The sequence below is a fragment of the Ailuropoda melanoleuca genome, chromosome 15, assembly GCF_002007445.2.
Source record: "Ailuropoda melanoleuca isolate Jingjing chromosome 15, ASM200744v2, whole genome shotgun sequence".
NCBI classification, from domain to species: Eukaryota; Metazoa; Chordata; class Mammalia; order Carnivora; family Ursidae; genus Ailuropoda; species Ailuropoda melanoleuca.
Genome location: NC_048232.1, coordinates 49200260 through 49219869, shown reverse-complemented (window position 1 = coordinate 49219869; position 19610 = coordinate 49200260). Strand labels below are relative to the sequence as shown.

At 37.2% G+C, this 19610-nt stretch overlaps 1 long non-coding RNA gene across 1 annotated transcript in view; it reads right to left on the bottom strand.

The window, feature by feature from the left end:
• Positions 1-19610, bottom strand: part of LOC117796400 — a 72247-nt gene that overhangs the window by 31920 nt on the left and 20717 nt on the right. The window contains exon 3 of the long non-coding RNA XR_004620886.1: positions 14459-14608. This is a non-coding gene — a long non-coding RNA (uncharacterized LOC117796400). The remainder of the gene's footprint in view (positions 1-14458; positions 14609-19610) is intronic.

Sequence of the window (19610 nt, the reverse complement as noted above, 5' to 3'; positions counted from 1 at the left end):
ATATTCAAAGGAGGGGAACAAAATAAGCTCTGCTGTAATTTTCCAAAAAATGCTGGACTCTGACTCCAAAACAGAAACAATTTTAAAAAGGATTTCTGCTTTATCACTCTTTTTTTTTTTATAATAATAATAAGGGAGAAGAAGAAACAAAAAGAAAAGACAGACTATTCTTGCCTAACTGTCATTCTTGGAAGCAGGGGAGTGTTTGCTTTTCTTTTGTTCTTTCAAATCCCAGGGGTGCTATGCAGGCTGGAGTTTCTCTTTGCCTTTTCATCTGCCGGGAAATAGCACACAAAGGCAAGGCTTCCCTGAGCAGGGCAGAGACATTTGTGTTTCCTTTTTTCTATTCCCTGTTGAGCTGAGCCTTAAAAAAAAAAATCTGCCCACTGTGCTTCTCTTGTGTTGTAAGCACCGTGACTTGTGTTTTCCTTCTTTGTATATCACATTTCCCGTGTTTTACCATGTTAGCAAGTTAAAATTAATGCACATTTTAAAGTGTTCACAAGCAGAAAGTCTTTATTCCTTTGATTATGAATAAAGGTAGAGCTGCTAAAATGCTCTCAGAGTAAATTTGTCTAGAATTAATGTATATAAAATATTCCATTTGTGATGTAGCCAGCCATAGCATGAACAAATCAAGTCTCTAAGATCTAAGATTTTACAATAAATAAAATCATACATATAGATATTAAACATTATAATGAGAATTTTATTTCTCCAGAGATATTGTCAAATATAGGACAAAATGGCCAACATGAAAAAAAGGGCACACATGACTTATTAGTACTTAAGAGTCTTAAAGAGGATCACTTTCTTACCCCCAAACTCATCAATCAAATCCCTCCCTAGAGAGGGAGACCAAGAGTATGTCTAGTTTAGCTAAGATCTCCCCATAGGAAGCATGAGGCTAAGAAGGAAGGAGGGGGACCTTGAAAGGATTTAGTAGATCTGGTACAGACCTAAGAAAGATACTTGTACTCGAGCAGGTTGGCAGGGAAGACAGACTGAGAATGAGGGGCCATGAATGTTTGGAATACCTAGCAAAGGATAAATAAATGGTAGCTCTTGTGATTAGGATAATATGGCCCCCAATTGCAACAGATCTTGTTACTTATAAAACATGATACTTTACATGTATTTTGCCAATCTTTTATTCTTTGAGGTATACTGTGTATTGTCCTATATGATTCTCAGGAAAACCTTGGTGAGGCAGTAATAGAAGGCTATAATTTTATTAATATTCTCATTTTACAGGTAAAGAAACAAGGCTTAGAGACCAGCCCACAATCACTCAGTGAAGGTGAACAATTTCTGGATCTAGAGTCCAAATCTTCTGTCTCTGCTCTGATGAGTTTTCACAAAGGGAGATCTCATGATTATGAACCCTTGGCTTTTTAGTGGAGGTATGTTCTTTCATCAGTGTTTTAAAACTATCTATAGATACCTTGAGATCATTAGGCTTTTGCCTGGCTCTTTATATTTTATGGAGTTAATTATAACCAGTCTTGAGATTGTCATCACCTTTCCCTAATCTTTCATTGACTCAATAACCATTTATCGAAAGAGAAAATAGAAGACATTCAATATATGATTACTGAATCAATTGAATGACCCACTACGGGCATAGCAAGATCAGTGTACTTCTGTCTTACGGCTAATCGTAACATACAAAAAGCAATGATTTGCTTCTCGCATTTTTTTGATTTTATTGTGATGAGACCCACCTTCTGCTACAAAGTTCCCAAAGGCTAAAAACTATTTTCTTCATAATTTACCTTCAACTATGGTAGCAGACAGGTGGCTGAGATTGTTGCTGCAAGGAAATCAAGCGTGGAAAAGAAGTAAAGAAGCACAGGCAGGAGGGTTCTGTCTGAGGGTTACAGCAGCAGCAACCAGAGTCCAGTAACAGTGACAGAACAACCGTAGTAGAATGTCCGGTGCCCGTGACTAGCGGGGCCGAGGGTGGCATTGTTCTGGTCAGGTTCTCGGTGTCATTTTGATTGTGATTCTGGCTCTCCAACTGTGTGCTTTCTGCCTATCTTCTAAGCCTATTTCTCCAGCTATCCTGGCTCTTCTGAGATCCATGTGATAGCCTTCCAGTGAATGCCTTTCTGCCTAAATTGGCTAGAGTTAGTTTCTGTAGATTGCATCTAAAAAAATCCCAATTGATGGGGCGCCTGGGTGGCACAGTGGTTAAGCGTCTGTTTTCAGCTCAGGGCGTGATCCCGGCGTTATGGGATCGAGCCCCACATCAGGCTCCACCGCTATGAGCCTGCTTCTTCCTCTCCCACTCCCCCTCCTTGTGTTCCCTCTCTCGCTGGCTGTCTCTATCTCTGTCAAATAAATAAAATCTTTTAAAAAAAAATCCCAATTGATGATTTGCATAGCTGAATTTCTTTGTTCAGGTCACAAGTATCTATGGACTGAGTAATGTGTGCTCATCACTATCCTATGATCCACAAGAGAGTTGCTTTTATGAAGGTGAAATTTTAGTTAGGAGTAGAAAGACCATAAATAAGGAAATAAATAAGTGAATAAAATAATTGAGCTAGTGACAAGTGTTATGGGGAAAAATAGCACGGACCTAGGGGAAGGTAACTAGGCAGCAAGGCTGTTCCGCTCAGGATTGGGGGGTTTTAGAACATCTCTCTGAGGAGATGGTATTTGACCTGAGACCTGAGTGAAAAACAGTAACAACAACAGCAAAACAGTAATATGTAAGTCTCAGGGCAAGGCATTCCAGGTGAAGGGAACAGCAGGAGCAAGTGTCCCGAGGTGGGAATGAATTTGATGTGTTTGAGCAACAGTAAAAAGGAAAGTATGGGTGAGCCTAGTGTAGAAACAGGGAGGATTGTAAGATGAAGTCAGAGGCCAGAGCTTGTAGGTCCTTGTAGGCTGTGGTTAGGGGTTCTGATTTTATTCTAAGCGCAACAGGCAGCCATTAGAAGATTTTAGGTAAGGAAGTAGAAAAAATTGATTCATATTCTGAAAAAATGGTTGGATCACAAAAAGACAAGGGTGGAAACCACAAGACCTGTTGGGTGCAAGAATCCAGACCAGATTGAGTTTAGCAGGGACAAAATGAAAAACCTATATGCTTCCAGCTGCTTCTCTTACACCTCTGGAGAACAGTTTATGTTAATCAAGGGCACTGTGGGCCAAGGCCACCATGTAAATGCTTGAATAAACACTTCCACTTCCAAGCAATTGAGAAAGTCAAGGCAGTTTCTTTGTTTAAATTTTTGTGTAATTTTCCATTCCATTCAGCTGAAAAGAACAGTCAGGCAAACATCACTGCTCAGTTCTTCAGCTTTGTGATAGAAATAGAACATCATGCCCCCAAAAGCAAAATTCATTTTCTGCACACTGAGATGTTTTCTTGGTTAATTCAAGGTTTCACGACAAAGCATGTTTGCTTAAAATTGTAAAAATATAGGCTGGTCAAAGTCATTATACAAACAGTTGTCTTAATCTAAAATATTTATGTATAAATGTATAATACTGTTTTGTGTATATTTAAACAAGCCAGATATTTTAGAAACATGGTGCCTCATGTTCCCTCAAGTTCTTTATAATTAACTCCGTAAAGCTAATACAAGAAATTATCAACAGCAAATACTGATTACTTATCACTATTTATTGATTCTATCAATACTTCTGTGAAACTCTACCTAATCTTTTATTTATTTATTTATTTTTAAAGATTTTATTTATTTATTTGACAGAGATAGAGACAGCCAGTGAGAGAGGGAACACAAGCAGGGGGAGTGGGAGAGGAAGAAGCAGGCTCACAACGGAAGAGCCTGATGTGGGGCTCGATCCCATAACGCCGGGATCACGCCCTGAGCCGAAGGCAGACGCTTAACCGCTGTGCCACCCAGGCACCCCGAAACTCTACCTAATCTTAAATAAAATAAGAGTGTGTAAGAACAGTTTATGAAATAATTCAACAAAAAATGTTCTTATTTTGTCTTTCACAACAATACGGAATTTTTGGGTGCTTTTAAAAATTACTGATGGACAACAAGATGGATAATTAGGATATTGTCTAATTAATAAATTGACTCACTTTGTCTCATAAAACTGGTTTGACTTTGAAATGATTAGTAAGATCAGTCAAATAATTGTCAACTCAGTTAATATTATTTTTTAGTCCTCTTTGGATGAATTATTTCCTCTCAATTAATTATGCCTGAAGGAGATGTATTTTTGTATTTAGCTGTGCCAAATATCATTTTTAAATTTACTTTACAAGGATAGGGCCATATGGAAGTGAGTTTTAATTGGTCATAGTAGAAATATTGGTAATATCAATTTGATCTTAGGCAAAAACATCAAAACTAAGAGATCAAAAGATAAGATTCAGGTAGTAGTAAGGGAACAGGATCTAAGTTTTATGGAAAACATAAACTATATTAGATATTATGCTAGGCATAACAAATATATAAGCTCATTTATTTAAGACAAGAGCCCTGCAAAGAAGGCTTTTTAGCCTATAGGTAAGGCAGCTGCAAAGGAAGACATATCCAATGAGTGGCTGAACCAAGAGTAGAATCTATGTCTATCTACCTACAAATATTTTGTGCTTTCTACAGATTCTCGTTAATTCTCCTGCAGTGTTCCTTCAGTGGTTAAGTCTAACTTTTTCTATTATTCCTGCCCCACCCCTACTCTAATTAGAACCTTTCACACTATAGGTAAGTGCACCTGACACCTTAAAAAATATTTGCTTTTCTTCTGATTGTGAAAGTGATATATATACTTGCAGAAACCTTGGGAACCACAAAGGAATTTTAAAAAGTAAATATTGTATGTTCTTGGAACATAAAAATAACCTCCATAAAGGTTTTGATGTCGTTAATGTCTTTCTCTTCAGTATTTTTCATACAAAATGGGGATTACATTTCAGCTCTAGTTTCATATTCTGCTGTGTTTATCTGTTATTGTAGCATTATGTTTTTTTCTAGTTCACCAAATACCCTTTGAAAATGTAATATTTAGGGATACCTGGGTAGCTCAGTCAGTTAAGCGTCTGCTCGAGTCATGATCCCAAGGTCCTAGATGGAGTCCTGGACTCCAGCTCCTTGCTCAGCAGAGAGCCTGCTTCTTCCTCTGCCTGCCACTCCCCCTGCTTGTGCATGCTCTCTCTCTCTCCCTCTCTCTGACAAATAAATAAATAAAATTTAAAAAGAAAAAAGAAAATGTAATATTTATATGGTGCAAACCACCCTCTTGAATGGATGTACTAGGATACATTTAATCATTCTCTCATATAGGAATATTATAATCTTAATCAATTTTTCCTCTTATTTAATCATATTATAATAAGCATACCCATTTGTCCACTTTTCTGATTATTTGCTGAAAATACATTCCTATAAGTAGAAAAATCACTGTATTTAAAACACATATTTTTAAAAACCCTTTTAATACGTTTTGCCAAATTTCTCTGGTTGTTCTCCATAAAAGTTGTAACAATTTGTTCTCTTACCCGTCTTCAACATGCTACACCCACAAAATAACTGCAAATTTGAGAAACAAAAATGGCATCTAATTATGGTTTTAATTTGAATTTTAGCTTACTAGTGCATTTGGATCTTTTAAAATATGTTTATTTGTTCTTTGCATTTCTTCTATAAGTTGGCCTCATGTTTTTTGGCTTTTGCTACTAATCTGAGTTGGAGAATGTTTGCTTCCTCTTTTTAAATTTTCTTGAAGGGTTTTTATATGAATAGAATGATCTGGTTTTAGAATGTTTGCTAGGAATTCACCTGTGAATCCATTTCCCCGGATTTATTCTTTGTAGATAGATTGTATAATGTTAATCCAATTTATTCAATGGTTATAATACATAGAAGATTTTTTTTTTTTTAGTCATTTTGGTAAGTTCTATTTTTCTAGGAAGATACCGATTTTATTTAAGGTTTACATTTTACTGCATAAAGTTGATTTTTAATATTTCTTTAGAGATTAAATAATTTTCCTATTTTATTTGGCTCTTAGTTTTGCTTAGAATTTTCTTACAATAAATGTTAGTTTTTTGGTGGCTGTTTTGTTGTAAGTAGTTAATTTTATCATCTTGTTCCCCTCCCCCACTTTGGCCTACCTAAAAAAAAAGTTATATCAAGTTACTCTTGGGGCCCCTGGGTGGCTCAGTCGGTTGGGTGTCTGCCTTCTGCTCAGGTCATGATCGCAGGGTCCTAGGATCGAGCCCCTGGGATCCTTGCTCAGTGGGGAATCTGCTTCTCCCTCTGCCTCTTCCCCCTTCCCCTGGCTTTTGCTCTCTCTCTCTCAAATAAATTAATAAAATCTTTAAAAAAAAAATCAAGTTACTCTTAAGTTTTTCTTTTTGTCTTTTCTTTTTGTTTTTGATATAATTATATATTTTACAAATCTGCCATGGAATTTGAGGGATGCAGTGATAAAAAACAGAGGAAGCATGATGAGCAGTGAGTAATGTATAGAATTGTTGAGTCATTATATTGTATACCTGAAACTAATATTAACATTGCATGTTAATTATATTGGAATTAAAATTAAAAAAAAAAAAAAAAAAGAATGCTGAGGTGGGGGGCAGCAGTTTGCCAGGACTGCCATAACAAAATACCATAAACTGAGTGGCTTAACCAACAGAAACACTTATCCCAATTCTGGACGCTGGAAGTCAAAATCAAAGTTTCAATAGCTTCAATCTCTTCTGAGGAGTCTCTCCTTGACCTACAGGTGGTCACCCCACTACTGCTTCTCCACTGGACATCTGTCTGTGTGCGTGCTCCCATGTCACTTTGTGTCCTAAATTATTCTTGTTGTAAGGACTCCAGTGAGATTGGATTAGGGCCCACTGAACGGCCTCATTTTAATTTAATTACTTCTTTAAAAAGCTCTACCATTGAATACAATCACTTCTGAGATACTGGGGTTAGGTCTTCAACATATATTTTTGGAGTGGCACAATTCAGCCCATGGTGCCATGGGTTATCACTGTGGAGCTCACTTAGTAAAAGCTCCAGGAGAGGTTAGAAACTTGGGCCTTAAATGAAAATGCAGAGGAAAAAGAACACATGTTCAGTATTATTACTTAGATTATTCAAAACCTCTATTATTTGTTTTTACCACTCCGTCTAAAATGGACTGATGATGGGATGAAGTTTCTCACTACGTTACTTGTTGCTGTGTGAATTTCTAATAATGTCTCTTTATTTCTAATAGTACAATGCTATATTAATATGCACTTAAAAGTATGTGATGAACTAATTTCAGTTTAGAGGTAAGAGATTATGTTGTGAAGTTCAAGAATCCAACAATGATACAATTAAAAGAAATTCCCTCTGACCTTTAATTAATGATTTTATCTTTTACTACTCTAGCTAGCTTTTAAACTTTCATTGCATTTTTTTGTAAGAATTTTAGTGGGTAGCTTGTAGGCATAATCAAGAATGTTTAGCCACAAATCCCTTTTATCTGATACCTGCTCAAGTGATCAATGCCATCTGGATATACACTGACTACTTTTTCTATCTTGCTACCTATCACCGTTATCATTCCCCAAAGTTTTCATTTTTTAATGGAGGTATAATTGACATATAACTTTACATGAGCTTCATGTGTACAGCATAACGATTTGACACTTGTTTATATTGCAAAATGATCACCACAATAAGACTAGTTAACACCCGTTATCACACAGCTACAAAACTTTTTTTCTTGTGATGAGAACTTTTAAGATGTACTCTCTTAGCAACTTCCAATTATGAAATACAGTGTTATGAACTATAGTTGCCATACTGTATGTTACATCCGCAGGATTTACTTATTTTATAACTTGAAGTTTGTACCTTTTGACTTTCTTCACTCATTTTACCCACTCCACCCTACCTCTGGCAATAACTACTAATTCATTCTCTATATCTGTGAGCTCAGGTTTTTTGTTTGTTTGTTTGTTTTGTTTTGCTTTTTGGTTCCCCATAAAAGTAAAAGCATATGGAATTTGTCTTTCTCTCTCTGACTTATTTCACTTAGCATAATGCCCTCAAAGTCTGTTCATGTTGTTGCAAATGGCAAGATTTCCTTCTTTTTAATGGTTGAACAATATTTCATTGTATACATGCACGCACATATATACCATGCTTTCTTTATCCATTCATTGATGGACACAGGTTATTTCCATATCTTGGCTGTGGTATATAAATGCTGCAATGAACTTAGGGGCACATGTGTCTTTTTGAATCAGTGTTTGCATTGACTGCAGATAAATTCACAGAAGTGGAATTGGGGGACATATGGTGGTTCTATTTTTAAATTTTTGAGGAACCTCCATATTTTCTATAGTAACTGTACCAATTTACATTCCTACCAACAGTGCACAAAGGTTTCTTTTCTTCACATCCTTGCCAGTACTTAACTATTTCTTGTCTTTTTGAGAATAGCTATTCTAACAGATACAAGGTGCTGTGTCATTGTGTTTTGATTTGCATTTCCCTGATGATGAGTGATGTTGAGCACTTTTTCGTGTATCGGTTGCCTTCCAACCTGGCAAGTTTTTATTGTAACTATTCTCTCTTTTTTTCCCTGCCTCAGTGTGTTATTAAGACTAATCCCTCTACCTATGTTTCTTTTGCTGTTCCCTCCCACCTCCCAGGGCACTGGTCTCTACTGTACGGTTTAGGCTTTCTAGGAGGTGCCAATGAACATTCTTTTGGGGAGCAGGGAAAATGCTAGAACTACTAATTACATTTATTTTATCTCCTCTTCAATTGTTTTTGTTTATGTTTTATAATTATATTCTATAACATATAATGTATAATTACATAGTACAGGTATAATTTACCAATAAACACCTGTGTAAATGGTTTATTAAATGAACAGAACTCATCAGGGTGTGCCAGAGATTCAATGATATGCATGCAGGATGTTTATTGGGGAATGCTCTCAGGATCAACATCCATGGAGGTTGAAGGAACCAGGATTGCACCATGGGTCTCAACTGGGGAAGATTTTGCACCCCAGGATATATTTAGCAACATGTGGAAATATACTGGCATCTAGTGGGTAGAAGTCAAGGATGGCAGTAAATATCCTATAATGCACAGGGTAGCCTCTCTAACAAAGAATTAGCCAGCTCAAAAAGTCAGTAATGTTGTGTTTGAGAAACCCTGAGGTAGAAGGAGAAGTTGGGTGACGATCACAGCCAAAGCCTCACTTCATTCAGTGGTAAGCTCTGGAGTTGGGAGGGTCCTTTGGCATCCAGCATGGACCAGTCATTGGATACAGGCTGTCTCCAGGAAGGGAGCATGACCTCAGGAATGGTCTGTTTTTGAAAGCTATATAAATGCCTACAGTATGCAATTTTTTGTATATAACTTCCTTTGTTCAACATTATATTTATGACATTCATGTTATAGTTGCATGCAGCTGTAGTTACTTCTTTATTATTGCTATAGACTATTTCACTACATGAATATATCACATATTTTACCATTCTACTAGAGGTGAACCTTTGAGATGTTTCTGATTTTCTCCTATTACAAATAATGCTGCTGTGAACTTTATTCTCTACAACTCTAGCTACACATGTGCATGTATTTATATTGGGTATGCATCTAAAAGTAGAAGTGCTGAGTCATTGGTTTTTACATATTTTCAACGTTAGTGGATAATGGCAAATAGTCTTCCAAAGTTGGTTATATCAGTTTATACTCACCAGGAGCATGTAAGTGTTCCATGTCCTTGTGAACACGTGGTATTATCAATCTTTTTAATGTTAGCATTTTGATGGGTTTGTAGGGGTACCACAATGTGATATAATTGCATTTTCCTAACGCCTGACCAGGTCATCGTGTGTTTATGGTCATTTGAGTATCTTATTTAGTGAAAACCTATTTAAATCTGTTGCTCATTTTTCTATGTTGTTGCCTATTCTCTTCTTATTGCTTGATAGAATTCATCATAATCTGGATACAACGCCTTTATTACTTACTATGTTTTGCAAATATCTTCCCCTATTTTCATGTTCCGGAAGTCTTTAATGAAAGGAAGTTAGTAATTTTAATCCAGATTTTTCATTTCTTCCTGCACAGTGTTTTTTATTTCCCACTTAATAGCCTAGATCATGAGCATATTCTCCTTCAGAAACTTTGCTGTATTGTCTGTCATATTTAGATCAACCATCTACTTGAAACTGATTTTTATGTATCGTGGGAGGCAGAGACTTAAAATTCTATTTTGTTTCCAAGTGAACGTCTAATTTGCCCAGAATAATTTTGTTCAAAATATTGAACTTTCTGTTCTTAATGCCTACTTTGTCGAATATTGAGTCCATAAATGCAAGGGTCTTTTTCTGTTCTGTTTTATTGGTATATTTGTCCATTCTTTCCCTTAATTAATGGAGCTTTATAATAAGTCTTGATATCCAGTAGAGCAAATAATCCAATCTTGTTTTTCTTTTTTTACTAAGTTTTTAATTTTAATTTCCCTGGAATTACCATACAGTGTTATATTAGTTTCAGGTGCACAATATAGAGAGTCAACAATTCTATACACTACTCAATGCTCATCATGAGTGTACTCTTTTAATATTTTACATTTACATTACCATCAATGTGTAAAGGTTCCAGTTGTTCCACATCCTCATCATCATTTGGTGTTGTCAGGTTTTAAAATTTTTTGCCATTCTGGTGGTCATATGATGATGTTTCACTGTGGCTTTAATTTGCCTTTCTCTGATGAATAATGATGTGTAGAGTGTTTGCATGTCTTTGTTGACCATTTGTATATCTTGTTTTATGAATTGTCTATCCAAATCTTTTGTCTATTTTTTAAATTGGGGTGTATATCTTCTTATTACTGAGACAATCTTTTTTTTTAAAGATTTTTATTTATTTATTCAACAGAGATAGAGACAGCCAGTGAGAGAGGGAACACAAGCAGGGGGAGTGGGAGAGGAAGAAGCAGGCTCATAGCGGAGGAGCCTGATCTGGGGCTCGATCCCATAACGCCGGGATCATGCCCTGAGCCGAAGGCAGACGCCTAACCGCTGTGCCACCCAGGCGCCCCTGAGACAATCTTTTTATATAACTTTAGCTGCCAGTTTTGCAGATATTTTCCTTCAATACATAGGTTGTCTATTCATTTCTTAGTAGTGTCTTTTAATAAGCAGTGTTTGATGCAATGTAACTTAGCAATTTTATTTAATTGATAATGCATTCTGTGGCCCATCTGTATTCTCCTAAATTTTCTTCTAAAAGCTTTATGATGTTAGGTTTTACATGTACATTTATGATGTGCCTCAAATTAATATTTGTAATGTAAATGACTGACACAGTTGGATTGGGTCTACCATTTTATTTTTGGCTATCTGTATATCCTTTTGTTTTCCTTTAGCTTATTTGAATAATTTTTGGAATCCCATTTGAATTTACCTATTGACTTTTGAGCTATACCTCTTTGTATTAATTTTTATTGGTTGCCATAGGAATTGAAATAGATACCCTTAACTTTTCACAGCTTACTTAAAATATTGTACCATTTTGTATTACGTAGCCATTTTGTAATTTATTCTACTCAACACTTTATACTAGAGTTTCCATACATACTTCATGTTTTTTCCCTAAATCCCATAAGACAAGGTTTTAATATTTGGTTAAATAGTCATGAGTATTTTTTAAAATGAAAAGAAAAAAATTTTATATTTCCCGACATATTTACCTTCATAATCAATCAGCTACGAAGTTCTTTCAATTCTTTCATTCTAAGTGTATTTTATAACATCATTCTTCTCTTTATTGATCATCTTGTTTGTCTGCATAGTACCTCATGACTAGACAATGCCTCCTATCTAATCACCTTTCCTTCAGACTCCCTGTTCTCAGATCTCTCCCAAACATTGTAATGAGGAATGCAGTAGCAATGAGGAGTCCCTGCGCAATTTGAGAAGAAAGTTAACATGTATAACCTAACTTAGTAAATTGCCTGAAAGTCGAGCCTATTTTCAACAATTTTATATTCTATGCGTTGCCTTGTATTGGGCTTTGCACAAAGAAGGCACTCAATGAATATTTATTAGATTGTTGGATGAACAAAGAAACTGTTTTTTCTTACCCACAATGAAGGAGAACCTGTGTTGCTAAAACAAAGTTATTACTCTGAAAACTGATAATGGCAGCTAACAAGAGATGCATTATATGTTATTGCTTCTCAGTAAAAATAAACAAGCAACAAACAAATCTATTTCGCTTTGTGCATAAAATAAAGGATGATAATAGCCAGTCAAGAGAATCCTATGGGAAAAGGGAGGAAAAACTATGAATCTTCCAGAAATCTGTCTATCATAAATGTCATGTCATATCAATCAATCGCAGGCAGTTTAATTTCAGGATGAAGAGAACTAAAAGTTGATCTGTACTCAGGTTATTAAATTCATCATCAGGTATTATTGCCACAAACATGGTATCAGCTTCTGTATGTCTCCAAGTGCCTGTTTTATTTTCTAAAAGTTGCAAACTGAGATGTTAAATGGCATTTTTTTTCATCTTCTCCTTCTTTTTTACTTTTTGTTTTCTTTTTGTGGAAGCAGGTACATTTTATGCTCGTTCAGCTAAATAAACTGCTGAATTTATAAGCTGAGAAGGGACTCCTCAAAAGGACAGATAGGAGGGGTCTCTGATTAATTCAACAGCTGGATTTCTACCCCAACCAAGACCCGCTAAGAAAAATGAGCTATGGGGAGCTAAAGAGAAAAGGAGGACAGTTTAATTAAAATTGGCTCAGGATGGAAACTTTAATGAATTGCAGTCCCAGAGTGGAGCAGTTCGCGAGACCCTAGAGTCCTAAGGGAACTGTCAATAATAAAGATGCAATTATCTGAACTGATTGCTCACAAGACTCAACTTGTTTTCAATAGTGCCACGTGTTGTTTCTCAGGGCATAATGATTTGGCAGAGAAATAACCTGGCAGAATGTGCTGAAAATAGCTGCTTTATAATTACATTGCTACTTTCTGTAAATCTGATAATGAGGTAATATCTGGTATGCAAAAATTAATCATGCATTCAGAGAGTTCTATATTAAATGTCACATGAGTGAAATTTCCACTCAGTAGATACAACCTAGTCACAAAAACCTCTAGGAAACGGAGTTCAAAAACCAATTATGGATATAAAAAAGCCAGATTTGCCTCCAGGTCTATAATGTCAATCTTATTAGATCAGAGAGGAAAATTTCAATCTAGTGAAAGGATACAGCCTCATGCTGCCCCTGCAGTGTCCTGAATGGATCTGATGGGTGACAGGAGGCTGAGTGAATCTTTGGGAACTCTTGCAGGTGTCCAATGTGTTTATCCTGCTGTTAATTAAAGCCCCCATGTTAGTTTACCAACAAAGTAATATAATATAATATAATGATAAAAGTTTATCATTTTACAGTTCTGTAGGTCAGAAGTCTAACATGTGTCCTCAGGGCTGCATCACTTCTAAAGGTGTTAGGGGAGAATCTATTTTCTTGCCTTTTCCAGTCTTCAGAGGTTGTCTACATTTCTTGACCCATGGTGCCTTTCTCCACCTTTGAAGCCAACAGTGTCACACCTTCTTTCCTCTTTGACCTCTGCTTTGATATGCACATCTCTCTGACTCCAGTCCTCCCACTTCCTCTTAAAAGGACTCTTCTGATCACAGTGGACCCACCTGAATAATCCAGGATAATCTCCCCATCTTGAGATCCTTAATGTAATCACACCTGGACGATCTCTTTTACCAGGCAAGATACCATATTTACAGGTTCTGGGAATAGGATGTGAACATCTTTGAGGGGCCATTATTCAGCTTTCTATACCTCCCAGAAGGGCAAAAAATTTTTTTGCAGAAATTAGCAACCTTCAGGTACTAAGGTACAGACTTGTAGTATTTTATACTTTCTTGATGTTGTAATAGCTACATCCATTGGTTGTGTCAGCTGTGAATGCCAGAAGAATACTACAGAGTAGCTTAAACTCAGTCAGAAGATTATCTGTCATACAATGGGAAGTCCAGGCAAAGGAGTTTCTCTTTTCCTTCTCTGCTGTCTGTAGAGGTGACTGAGGCACTTAGGTGTCCTGCCAGGTTTCCAGGCATGAAAAAGCAAAGCAGAAGAGGCAGTACTAATAGACTTCCACTTACATCCTTCCCCATCCTTCTCAATCAGTGACTGGATAAGACTGGCTGTCCTGTGTTTTTAAAAATGTGTCCCCCTGCTCACCCAGTTCTCCACAAGAGTCCCCCCCCTGCATTTAAATCAACCACAGTACATTTGCATGTGTCCCAAATAGCAAATATTCTAAAATAAAATTATTTAAACAGACCCAAATGATAGTTATGGTTGTAGTTTTCTTCTAAGCAAATTAGCTGATTAAGTGACTGAATCAACAGGTTATCTCATCACTTTGTAAGTACAGCCTCTTGTAGCCCACACCACTTTTCTAGGTACTTACCCTTCATGGTCACAATGGCTATAGATTCAGGGCAGCCATTTTGTCCAACATATCTGTGGTTCCTGTCCACAGTTGATAGGTTGGGTTGGGTCAAAAATCCCAGTCTCCTCTCTGGACCCCACTTGTTGGCCACAGTTGATTCACCTAAGACTGAACAACAGCTGTTTAAAAATAGCCAGTCTTTTGCGTCAGAATTCTAAAATTAGAACTGAGAGAGAGATTACTCTCTTCCTAGACGGCTCAATTATAATACATAAATCAGGGAACAGTTGATCTCCATGTTTCATGTGTTGACTGGGGAGCAGAGGAAGTTAGTTCTCAGAGAAAAACTGTGGAGTAGAAAAGCAGAAAGGAATACAGACAAAGCCCTGGTTCTAGATCATTCTGGGAGCCCAGCCACATTCCTGTGCTGGGTTTGGGTTCTGACTTTTAGTCATGAGAATGCTAGGGTTAGTTAAATGTAGCATTCTATTTTTACAACCAGATATAACTCTATGAAATGTAGGATTTTTACTGATCCATTAAAAAAAGTCTGTAAAAGGAATACTGATGTTATAACAAAAGAAATCACTGATTAACTCAAAGGGATAATTACAACTGCTGGACTAGATATAATTAATCAAACTGTAGTCTTATTTTTAATAAATTTGCACTACATCATACAGTATAGTAGAATGTGGTAAGGCATTTGAAATAGCAATAGTAAAATTCAAGACATACGCATAAAATACGGAGGAGTGCCATACATTAAAAAGCAAATTTGAAATATTTTTATAGAAATGAGATAAATGTTTATTTCAGGCTTTATTTCAAACCTCTGGCATAGATAAGACAGTGTAGTTTAATAAGAGTTATTATCATTAAAAAGTTTGGTTTGGGATTTGCTAAGTTTGGAAATTAAGAAAGTGCCATATTCGTATTACTCACAGGAAACCATCTCTTAATATTTGAAATGAAAATAACTTTATCAATCTTACTTTCAGTAGCTTACTTTAAGATGCTGAAATCTGACAGTTCAGAAACCAATTATATTTCATTTAAAATATAGCTACAATCTAAAGCGTCAAACATGGATCTGTAATGGTAAGAGAGTGTACTACAGTACATATTGCATTGCTAATTCATAAAGTTTCTTCATAAAACTGCAAGCAAAGCCATCTCAAACATCTTGTTAATGAGCCTTACTCTGCCTCCTCGGGGAATGCAGACAGGGGTTTGCTTCCAGCCCTTCTGGAGGCAAATAAGGAAATGGGACTGACGGGGCTATAAATCCAGATGAAACCCTCATATGAAGAGATTCTCATTTGTGCCATCTGTTCAGGCTGAACTGGAGATGAAATATAAGGTGTCATTGACACAATCCCTGGAGGATTGTCACCAAATGATCTTCCTCCAAATTTGCCTTCGACTAATCACAAGCTGCTTTAATTCCTTTCTACTGTGTTCATCATCATGTCATCTGCCTTAGGTTTTCCCATCACTGACACAGCTGACCAGCCCTTTCCTTGAAATGTGATTCTCTGACATGCAAATTTCTGGACTTTCAGAATTCTGTCTGTCTTCTCAAGATGCCTGTTTTCCCTCTCCTATGTGCTCAATGTGAGTATTTTGGAACCTTTTATCCTGAGCCACCCCTTCATTAATCCTTATACTTTGTCCCTGGAGTTTCCACTGACATCTTTGTGCAGATTCCCAAATCTTCCCTTGAGTTTTATTTCTATTCCTTCATTAGCCAACTGGACACTTCCAGCTACACTGGCCCTTCAAATTTAATAAATCGAAAACTTCTCACATCTTTGAGTTCGCAAATATTTATCCTTCTGACTTTCCTAATGCTATTAATGCCACTGCTATATTCACAGTCCCCCAAGCTTAAAAAAGGGAAGCAATTTTTATGGTTTAGTTTTGTTCTTTGCCTTTTCTTTCCCTTCCCATTTTAAAAATTGACAAGTCCTGGCTAGCCTTTCTTAGCAATTTTGTCCCCATTTGTTCCCTCCTTCTTATTCTAGTTTTTACTGCCATCGCTTTGGCCCTTGTTAGCTACATTTAGACTACGGTGACTGGGAGGGGCTGCTCACTGCTGCCAAAGAGGCAGTGCCTGAGATTTCACCTCGATTGCGGTGGCCCTCAGCTCCAACTTAGCCGCTGCAGACGCACCAAGGCTTTCCAAGTCCAAGAAATGAATCTCAGGAACCACTGAACTTGACAAAATCCCATGCTTGCTTTATCATAACACCTTAGAGGCCAGACTCTATGGAAAAATAACTGAGAAGGGTTCTTGGTGTTGACGGTATTCTTCAAGGCAGAGGCTCTACTGCCTTCTTGTAAATTGAGATTCCCTACAGAAAATGAGACAGGAGACAGAAGAGAAAATAAAGGAGGAAAAGAGTGATAAAATGGCCAAATGGGACAGGATGGAAGCCTGTGATGGAAACAGCAACATTTAGACTCAGAATAAAGGTGTAAGTGGTAACTTTGGTTATCCTAAAGAACTTGTGTCCTAAGTGCTCAAAATAGGAATGAAAACAAAACAAACAAACCAAAAAACAACAGCTATTGTGAGACTCTATATTATCTAATTCAATCCTGACAATAGCACTGTGAGATGGATACCCGATTTCAAGATGAGAAAACCAAGGGGCACCTGGGTGGCACAGCGGTTAAGCGTCTGCCTTCGGCTCAGGGCGTGATCCCGGCAATCTGGGATCGAGCCCCACATCAGGCTCCTCCGCTATGAGCCTGCTTCTTCCTCTCCCACTCCCCCTGCTTGTGCTCCCTCTCTCTCTCTCTCGCTGGCTGTCTCTGTCTCTTTCAAATAAATAAATAAAATCTTTAAAAAAAAAAAAAAGATGAGAAAACCAAGGTGTTGGCATATGGAGTTAGACTTGACCAACTGGATTCCTTGGTTTCTTTTTCTTTTCTTTTCTTTTCTTTTTTTTTTTTTTAACATATAATCTATTATTGGTTTCAGACGTATAGGTCTGTGATTCATCAGTCTTATATAATACCCAGTGCTCATCACATCACTTGCCCTCCTTAATGTCCATCATCCAGTTACCCCATCCTTCCACCCTCCTCCCCTCCAGCAACCCTCAGTTTGTTTCCTATGATTAAGAGTCTCTTACTGTTTGCCTCCCTCTCTGGTTTCATTGTGTTTTATTTTTTCCTCTCTTCCCCTATGCTCCTCTGTTTTGTTTCTTAAATTCCATATATGAGTGAGATCATATGATAATTGTCTTTCTCCGATTGATTTATTTTACTTAGCATAATACCCTCTAGTTCCATCCACATCATTGCAAATGGCAAGATTTCTTTTTTTGATGGCTACGTAGATTTCCATTGTGTATATATGCACCACATCTTCTTTATCCATTCATCAGTCGATGGGCATCTGGGCTCTTTCCACGGTTTGGCTATTGTGGACATTGCTGCTATAAACATTGGGGTACAGTTGCCCTTTGGATCACTACATTTGTATCTTTGGGGTAAATAACCAGTAGTGCAATTGATTCCTTGGCAGAGCCAAGGAATCTGGAGAGAGGGGTGCAAAGACAAAAGGACAGTGAGAGATTATTCTTGGAAGCAGTGGTGATGGAGTGAGTCAGGATCCAGGGGTCTGCCAGGCAGCAGCCACTGATAGTAGTGCCCGACGCGGGGATCATGGATAGCAGTGCCCAGCTCTGGGTCCTCAGCAAATGCTCCTGCCAGGGATTTGGCTATGTTCTCTGCTGGCTAGGTCCCCATCTTCTTTTTAAAATTTTAAAATTCAGGGGTGCCTGGATGGCTCAGTCAGTTAAGGGTGTGGCTCTTGATTTTGGCTCAGGTCATGGTCTCAGGGTCATGGGATGGAGCCCTGAGTCAGGCTCCGTCCATCTCAGCAGGGAGTCTACTTGAGATTCTTTCCCTCTGCCCCTCCCCACCACTCTCTCTCTCTCTTCTCTCTCTCTTTGTCAAATAAATAAATTTTTAAAAATGTTTTTAATTCATTTTATGCTGTCTCCTATTTCATGACTTCAAAGGATTCATAAGAACCCAGTCTGTTGAAGTCACCATTGAGCTTATTATTTCTGATAATTTCTCAAGTGTGTTGTGCCTTTCTTTTAAGAAGTTGTTCTAGAAATGTGTATTTAAGACATTAAATTATCAGTGAGAGATTCTATATCACAGGAGGACCTCCATTGTTCCTTTCTTTTCTTTTCTTTTCTTTTTTTTTCTTTTCCTTTCCTTTCCTTTCCTTTCCTTTCCTTTCCTTTCCTTTCCTTTCCTTTCCTTTCTTCCCTTCCCTTCCCTTCCTTTCCCTTTTTCTTTCTTTCTTTCTTTCTTTCTTTCTTTCTTTCTTTCTTTCTTTCTTTCTTTCAACAGCATAACAGTTGTTTGAATGGTGCATCTGTTAACCAGAAGGCCAACCTGACTTCAACTCTTAACTGCTTTCCTGATGGCTATATTGAAAAACTTCCTCATCTCACCACCATCTGGTGTCATTAACCTCTGCAATCTTTCTAGGCAATGTGTGTGTTGATTGTGTGTATGTTAAAAGACACTTTCAGGGAATTTTTCTCTTGAAATTACTTTTAGTAACTCAGAAAAGTTTAATTCATCTTCCCCCATCCTCATTCTATTAAATTTCGGTTAGACTGTCAGGGCCAGAACTGTTTTGGAGGGTGTCTGTATTCCATAGAATTCTACTTTTCTCCCATGGCTTTTTTACATACTTACAATTTGTTTTTCAAAAAACAAAACCTCTTCTAGCCCCATTCATCGGTCTTGGTGGATTTGAGAGGCCCCAGGAAACACTTCCCTGAGTGAATTTTTGTGCTGGTAATTCTCTCTCTTACTTAATCTTTGAGGTTCCAGCTCCGTAGACAACTGTTACAACACAAATGTCATCTAGAAGCAGTATCATGTTAAGGCCTGAGACCTTAAATTAGTTCATTAAGGTGGCACATGGCCGAGGAAATGGGAAACAGCACAATTTAATGCAATGAAAGAAAGGAGAGGAAATAAGTGTTGCCAGATGGTCTTAATGAAAGCCCTGGACATACAATTAAAATATGTCTAAAAACATATATAGGATACTGAAATCTTGACAGTAGTCTACACTATATATTACAGTTTGCAACAGATTACATAACATTTATCAACTTAAAAATTT